Consider the following 8,052-nt stretch of genomic DNA (forward strand, 5'->3'; position numbering starts at 1 on the left):
CACGCACCATAAAATGACATTTCTCCCAATTAAGCACCAAATTAGTTTCCACGCATCTTTTGAGTACGGCGCGCAGATTATTCAAACATTCATCATATGAGTGTCCAAAGACGGAGAAGTCATCCATGAACACTTCGACGTTATTTCCAATCATGTCAGAGAATATAGCCATCATATATCTCTGAAAGGTGGCCGGGGCGCCACATAACCCAAACGAAACTCTACGAAAAGCAAATATGCCAAATGGACAAGTGAAGGTAGTCTTTTCCTGATCCTCTGGTGCAATACAAATCTGATTATACCCAGAATAACCATCCAGAAGACAAAAATACTCATGTCCCGCCAATCTGTCAAGCATTTGATCAATGAATGGGAGAGGGAAGTGATCCTTCGTTGTGGCTTTGTTCAATTTTCTATAATCCATGCATACTCTCCATCCTGTAACTGTTCGGGTAGGGATGAGCTCATTCTTTTCATTTGCGACCACAGTGATACCTCCTTTCTTAGGTACACATTGCACGGGGCTCACCCACGAGCTGTCAGAAATAGGATAAATGATGCCTGCATCTAGCCATTTCAGAATTTCTTTCTTCACCACCTCCTTCATGATCGGGTTCAGTCTTCGCTGCTGTTCCACAGTTGGCTTACTACCTTCCTCTAACAGAATTTTATGCATACAATATGAAGGACTTATCCCCTTGATGTCTGCTATGGTCCATCCTATAGCCGATTTGAATTCTCTCAAAATCCTTAAGAGCTTGTCTTCCTCACTACCTGAAAGGTCAGCTGAAATAATAACAGGTAACGTAGATGAATCACCTAAAAAAGCATACCTCAAGTGTTCAGGTAATGGTTTGAGCTCCAAGGTAGGTGCTTCCTCTATTGATGGTTTGAGCTTCCCTTCAGCATTCTTAAGGTCAGAAGTACCAAGAGATTCAAATGGTATGTCCAGCTTTCGCTTCCAGGGAGAAGCGTTCAGATATTGTAATTGCTCGTTGCTATCTTCATCATCACTGTCAAATTCCCCCAGTAAGGCCTTTTCCAATGCATCAGACATTAGCATGTGATCGAGTTCCGAAGTAACCGCAGAATCAATCACATCCACTTTTAAGCACTCCTCATCTTCTGTAGGGAATTTCATTGCCTTGAATACATTGAAGGTCACATCCTGATCTTGGACCCGCATAGTAAGTTCCCCTTTTTGCACATCTATCAAAGTACGGCCAGTAGCCAAGAAAGGCCTCCCCAAGATTATGGGAATCTTCTTATCTTCCTCAAAATCCAGAATAACAAAATCTGCAGGAAAGAAGAGCTTATCCACCTTGACGAGCACATCCTCAACTATGCCCCTTGGGTAAGTAATGGAACGGTCCGCCAATTTTAGCGACATGTATGTGGGTTTTGGATCAGGCAGATCCAGCTTTTTAAAGATCGACAACGGCATCAGATTAATGCTTGCTCCCAAATCACAAAGGCACTTGTCAAAAGTTAGATTGCCAATGGTGCAAGGAATGGTGAAGCTTCCTGGATCTTTCAGTTTTGGTGGTAACTTTTGTTGCAGAACAGCGCTGCATTCTTCCGTGAGAGCAACGGTTTCAAGGTCATCCAGTTTCACCTTCCTTGAAAGAATAGTCTTCATAAACTTCGCATAACTAGGCATTTGTTCCAGAGCCTCAACAAAAGGTATATTGATGTGAAGTTTCTTGAACACCTCCAGAAACTTCCCGAACTGTCTATCCAGCTTTTGTTGCTGCAATCTCTTAGGAAAAGGTGGTGGAGGATAGAGCTGTTTCTCCCCTGTATTAGCCTCAGGCAGAGTGTGTTCAACAGTAGTCTTCCTTGGTTCCGCCGCTTTCTCCTTTTGCTTAGATTCTTCATCTCTAACTTCAGCTTCGACTTCTTTTGCCTTTTCAGCATCAGCTACTTTTCCAGACCTTAAGGTAATAGCCTTGACTTGCTCTTTAGCTTCCTTCCTGCCTGGTACTTCCGTGTCACTGGGAAGAGTTCCAGGTTGACGATTGAGCACTGCATTGGCTAATTGACTGATTTGATTTTCCAAGGTCTTGATAGAAACCGCCTGACTCTTGCACAACAGCTTAAGTTCCTCAAAATCAACACTAGTAGGTGCAGCTGCACTTCCCTGTTGAGGATATGATTGCCTTGTAGCGTACTGTTGTGGTTGCTGGAATCCAGGTGGGTTAAACTGTTTACTTACTCCTTGCTGATATGTTGGTTGAATAGCATTCTGATTATTCCCCCAGCTGAAATTTGGATGATTTCTGTTGTTAGGATGATAGGTCGCTGGCATAGGCTGCTATTGTCGCTGATAATTATTCACATACTGAACAGATTCGTTGACAAGAGAACACTGATCCGTAGCATGAGAACCTGCACAAAGCTCACAAACCATAGCTATTTGATTAACTCCATACGTAGCCAAAGAATCAACCTTCATTGATAGCGCTTGGAGCTGGGCTGCAATAGCGGTGGCTGCATCAACTTCCAGAATACCTGCGACCTTGCCTGACGTCATCCTCTGAGTTGGGTTTTGATGCTCATTTGCAGCCATCGTCTCGATAAGATTATACGCCTCAGTATAGCTTTTAGCCCATAAGGCGCCTCCAGCTGCTGCATCGAGCATGGGCCGAGATTGGGCCCCCAAACCATTATAGAAACCAGTGATCACCATCCAATCCGGCATTCCATGATGTGGACATTTTCTCAACATTTCCCTATAGCGTTCCCAAGCCTCGCACATAGATTCTGTAGGTTGCTGCGCAAACTGAGTAAGAGCACTCCTCATAGCAGCAGTCTTTGCCATTGGATAAAACTTCACCAGAAACTTTTGCGCAAGATCTTGCCACGTAGTGATGGACCCAGCTGGTTCAGAATGTAACCAGTCTTTAGCCTTATCCCTCAGTGAGAATGGAAAAAGCCTCAACTTGATAGCCTCATCAGTCACGCCATTATACTTAAAAGTGCTGCAGATCTCGACAAAATTCCTTATGTGCATGTTGGGGTCTTCAGTTGCCGCTCCTCCAAAAGAAACAGAATTCTGCACCATCTGAATAGTGCCCGGCTTGATTTCAAAGGTGTTAGCTTGAATAGCCGGATGAAGGATGCTTGACTGAATGTCATCAATTTTAGGCCGAGAAAAATCCATAAGAGCTGGATCAGCTTGAACAATACGATCTCCCATGTTTACTGGTTCTTTCTGCTCAGTTCCTGAATCCGAATCCTCAAAATCTAACTTCTCCGGAGTATCAAGAACTTCATCTTTCTCCTCAGCTGTATCTAAGGTCCTCTTGCGAGCACGAGAACGAGTTTGCATAAACGCTTGCTAAAGTACCTGAAACACAACCGAAAAGAGTAATTAACTACTACGTCCTAATCACTGAGTCCTAATGACCAATGATGGTAAGTACATAAACTAAACAAATATGCCGAGTCCCCAGCAACGGCGCCAAAAACTTGTTAGGGTGAAATCACGCACTAATATTCACGCAAGTATACGCGTTCGTAAGTAATATAGAATACTTTCTAGTTCGTTCCCTCAGAGACTCAGACTAAGTTATTGTCTAATTAAACTCACTCACCAATGTATGATTACTTCTCAATGTTAAGATAACACTTAAAATTATTGATTAAATATTAATTATAATTAACTACTTAATTAACCACTTAACTAACACTTCAATTTATCAATAATAAAACACTCATGAGATCACAACTTCATTATTACTTCCTTCTATAGCCATTGTTATTACCTTTAGCATGTGACAGTGATGATATTAATCGAATAACACGAAACTGATAAAAGCCAACTTTCATTGTACTAATACCATTCTACCAAGCATCCACAATTAAGATAGAAGTTGAATAGTCATCAATTATGTTGAGTTCCTATATGTCTACAGAAATTGACAACACAACGATTTAAGCACAAGTTATTCCTTTTGATTACATAGGGCAAATAAAACTGTTAGAGTTACCCACTAATCATGCACAACGTACATGAACCTATGCTAGCATGGCAAGTTCTAAACCTCAAGATCCACCGTCGCTTCACAAGAGATTAACACCCTATCTTATATGTTCGCGACGCACATAAGACGAATATGCACAACCAATACTAGATATCATGCAATCATCACACACTAAAGTATTAAACAATTAACTAAAGAATTCCATAATAAATCCGTTGCAACCCCATGATCACGATTAGCCCCTAATGGAACTTATCGCCATCATGGGTTCATATGAAATCATGATAAACAACACAAGAAAATAATAACTAAACTAATTATATTAAAACAGAGTACGTCACAAGAGTAAATAAGTCAAAGCACGAAAACTAGCATCCCACGTTACAACGAAACAAGAATCACAAGAATATATGCTTCCTCTTCGCTGTAGTGTGCTAAATCGGTCTTCTTCCTTATCTCCTTCGCTTCTTGTGCAAAACACAATCTAAAACATAATCTCCTTCTTTTTCCTCTATGAAAACGTCTCAAATCTACTTATATAATAGTCCCATAAAACTCAGATTACATAGAAGTTGGAAGCCAAACAGAAGTAGAAGTCTAAAATAATTCAGCTTTTTCCCCGACCCTGCGCGGCCGCTCAACATTTCTGCGCGGGCGCGCAAGGCTGCTGCGCGGCCGCTCAGCATTGCTGCGCGGGCGCGCAGGACCCTACTGGAAAAATTCCCGGTTTGCTCCGTTTCTTCGCCGTAATCTGCCCGTTCTTTTCCTCTCTCAATGGTGAACACATGCCAAGGCTTATTCTTGATGATTCCTCCTCCGAAATGCAACTAATACCCTGAAATGCATAATCACTAGAAAAACACATCAAATACACAAAATACTTGATTTCAAGACACCAATTTAAGCCATTTTAAGACGTTCTAAGTGGTATAAAATGCCACTTATCACATGTCCTGAAGGACCAGCTTCATCAACATCTGCATTAATAGCAGCATCACCAGTAGTATTAGCATTTGAAGCATCAGAACGGACATAATCAGCATCTTCTGATAAAACAACAGTATGAGAAGTAATTGAGACTTCAGCATCATCCTCTAAGTGCTGATCTGTTTCCAAGTTTTGATCAACAGCCATATCCTGATGCTCACCTATATTCTGATCATCAACATCTAGATGCAGAGAAGGTGTTGTAGACAATTCTGGAGTTTGAGTAGCATCAGTAAAAGGTGTTGTTGATGGATTAATTGCTGTTGGAGCTTCCAAGTAGAGAACCTCAGGCACAGCCAGGTTGTGAATATCAATTTCAGCACTTGTACCTGGGTCTACAGGAGATACAATTTCATGTACAGGAGACACAGATGGTGTGTTTTCCTTGTCTGTAGCAGCTTCCTCAGTTGGGGACAATGGAGAGGGAGATGCAGTAGCTTCAGCAAATTCTGGTTCTTTTGAGATCAGAGATTCCTGATCTCCTTCCTTAGCTGCTGCTTCCTCATCATCTGAAGCTGGACTTTTAGCTCTCTGTTTCTTGTATCTCTTTGAAGGTGGGGATTCCTTGGGAGGTTCAGCATAAGTCATTCTTCTAAGCCTTTTGAGAAGCTCAGATCCCCCAATTCCAGAATCCTTCTGAGAAGGGACCTTCTCAGCTTCTTTCACAACAGGTTCTGATGCAGAAACCTGTTCCTCACTATCAGACTCATCTCTCAGAATAATCCTCCTTCTCTTATGTGGTGTCTGATGGACAGTCTTTGTCCTCTTGGGCTTGGAAGATGAAGGCTTCACAGTATGTGCTGATGATGAAGGTTGAGCTATCTGTCAAGGTTTGAGATGTGTTTTGATAGAGGATTGAGGTATATATGTATGAGTGGTATGTTCTGATGGTTTTTGTGGTGTTTGAGATGTGGTGGTAGGTTGTACATCAGGATAAACAGATCTATAGGTTTGAGGATCAGCATTTACCAGGATCTGTTTTACAGACTGAGGAATCTGTAAAGGTCTAACCACCGTTTTCTTAAGGTCAGCATTTACCAAGTCATTAAAAGCCCGTTTTGCAAGTTTAAAAGGTGGAAATAAAGAACTGGCTAGTTGAGGGTCATCAGCACAGCAAAAGGTATATATAAGCTGACAGAATCTAGCAAAGTAAACTACATTTCTATCCTCTGTCATCCTATCCCCAATAAAGCCTAGCACAACACTTGCAAAATCAGAATGAGTTTGGTTAATAATAGCATACCCGATGTGCTGACTCATTATTGGAATGACATCAAAGTTGGAACACTTATTCCCGAAGGCTTTAGTGATGCAGTCGAAGAAAAAGCTCCATTCCTTTTTGATATGTGCTCGTTTCAACTGTCCAAGTTTAGCCAAACTCTTCTCATACCCCAAATTGGCCATGAGCTGCCGTAGAACTGGTTCCTCCGGTGTTGAGAAAATGCAGCCTTCTGGTAAATGTAGAGCTTTACGAACTATTCCAGGAGTTACCATATGTTCAACATCATTGACTTCAAAAACAATGCTGGGAGTACCAGTAGCACCACCATTATCAAAATGCCCAGTCCGCCAAAATGTCAGAACTTGTTGGCTGGAAATGACTTGAGGCTGGGTCAATGCATACCCAATTTCACTGTGTGCCAGAAGATCTTGCACAAAGTACAACTTAGATGGAGCTTCATCATGATTTAGGATTGCAACATAGTTGTTGGGAACGAACTTGGCTCCATCTATAATCAAATCCTTAGGTGCCATGAGAAAAAAAAATTGAGAATTAATGTTGCCTGTAAGGTATTTGATAAAATGTCTGTATGAAAACCAACGTCAGGAGATGAGAGAGAGTAAAAGTAAAGAAAGAGAGATAAAGTGTAAAAGTAAATAAAAGATTGAATAATCTTCTCTCTCTCTCTTACTTATACATGGTTAAAAAAAATAACCGTTGGACACCTGTCAGACATGCAGCAATAATGAATAGTTAATGGGGCACGGGAAAACATTAATCATTACTTATCACATGCAGTTTTTCAAGGAAAAACCGTTCCACTTACCAAGTAATCCCATTAATTGATGTAAGTCAGTTTCAATTCAAAATTTAAACTGTTCCCACTTATTTAATCATTTTCACTGCAAAACCAATATTCTGTAAAAATATTCAAGTGCGAGAATGACCAAAAAAAATAAATCAAGTAAACAAGTACTGATATTTTAAAATCAGAACTTAATTTATATCAGTAATTAAAATGGTCATCAGAATATGGATATATCAGGATTTAAAAATACAGCATAATTTAAAACATCTCAGAGACAAAATCTTGCAAAAATATAAAATTCCATTAATATATTAAGAGAATACATTCATGAAATTGAAATTTACATCAGAACATTACAAGACTATCCTAAGCTACAAACTCCAACATCAACAACTTTTGTCCTTGGCTAAGAAGCCGGACAAAGCTGACGATGAAGAAAAATTGGAAGAAGAAAACAAATTATTTCTTCTTCTGACTTTCTACAAAAAGAATAGCGAGTCAAATGATTCGCTCTTGTTGGCGGAGAGCTTCCAGCCTTTCTTCTTCCAATCGCTCCAGATGGCGATGGTAGTCCATGTAAAAGAACAGGAGGTGTGTGAGAACTTCCTGGGGAACCGAGTCCCAAATCTCATCAGGAATGACAGTTACGTGCCATTCCTACTGCCAGTCCTCACAGCTCAACTCCATGTTAAAGGTCTCATAGTTTAAAAACATATTGTAGTTGACCATGATTGTGTTGGTATGAAGGAAAAGAGAGTGAGTATGTGAGAAAAGAAATGATGTGTAGGCTGATTTGAGGTGTTGGTTTATATATGCAATAGAATGCCAGGAGACGCAAGAAAATTTAATGCTGACAGGTAGAAATAATTCTACCTCATCTCCCAAGACTGGGAAGAAGAAAAATAGTCATTGGAAGTGTAAAACAGGGTTTAATGCGCACAAGAAACAAGTAAATATTACTGTGCATGTACGTGTTCCACTAACCGTAATTGTATTGACTGTTAATATCTCACCCGTACACATTCTGATTTAAAAAAAGACTGTTTCAG

The 8,052-nt window shown here is 40.4% G+C and overlaps 1 non-coding gene across 1 annotated transcript; it reads left to right on the forward strand.

The window, feature by feature from the left end:
- Positions 1–2,699: 2,699 nt before the first annotated feature.
- On the forward strand, positions 2,700–2,806 carry LOC141694416 (small nucleolar RNA R71). The gene has a single exon (XR_012563725.1). It is a non-coding gene; the product is annotated as a small nucleolar RNA R71 (small nucleolar RNA).
- Positions 2,807–8,052: the final 5,246 nt, after the last annotated feature.

This window comes from Apium graveolens, chromosome 10, assembly GCF_009905375.1.
Source record: "Apium graveolens cultivar Ventura chromosome 10, ASM990537v1, whole genome shotgun sequence".
Taxonomy (NCBI): domain Eukaryota; kingdom Viridiplantae; phylum Streptophyta; class Magnoliopsida; order Apiales; family Apiaceae; genus Apium; species Apium graveolens.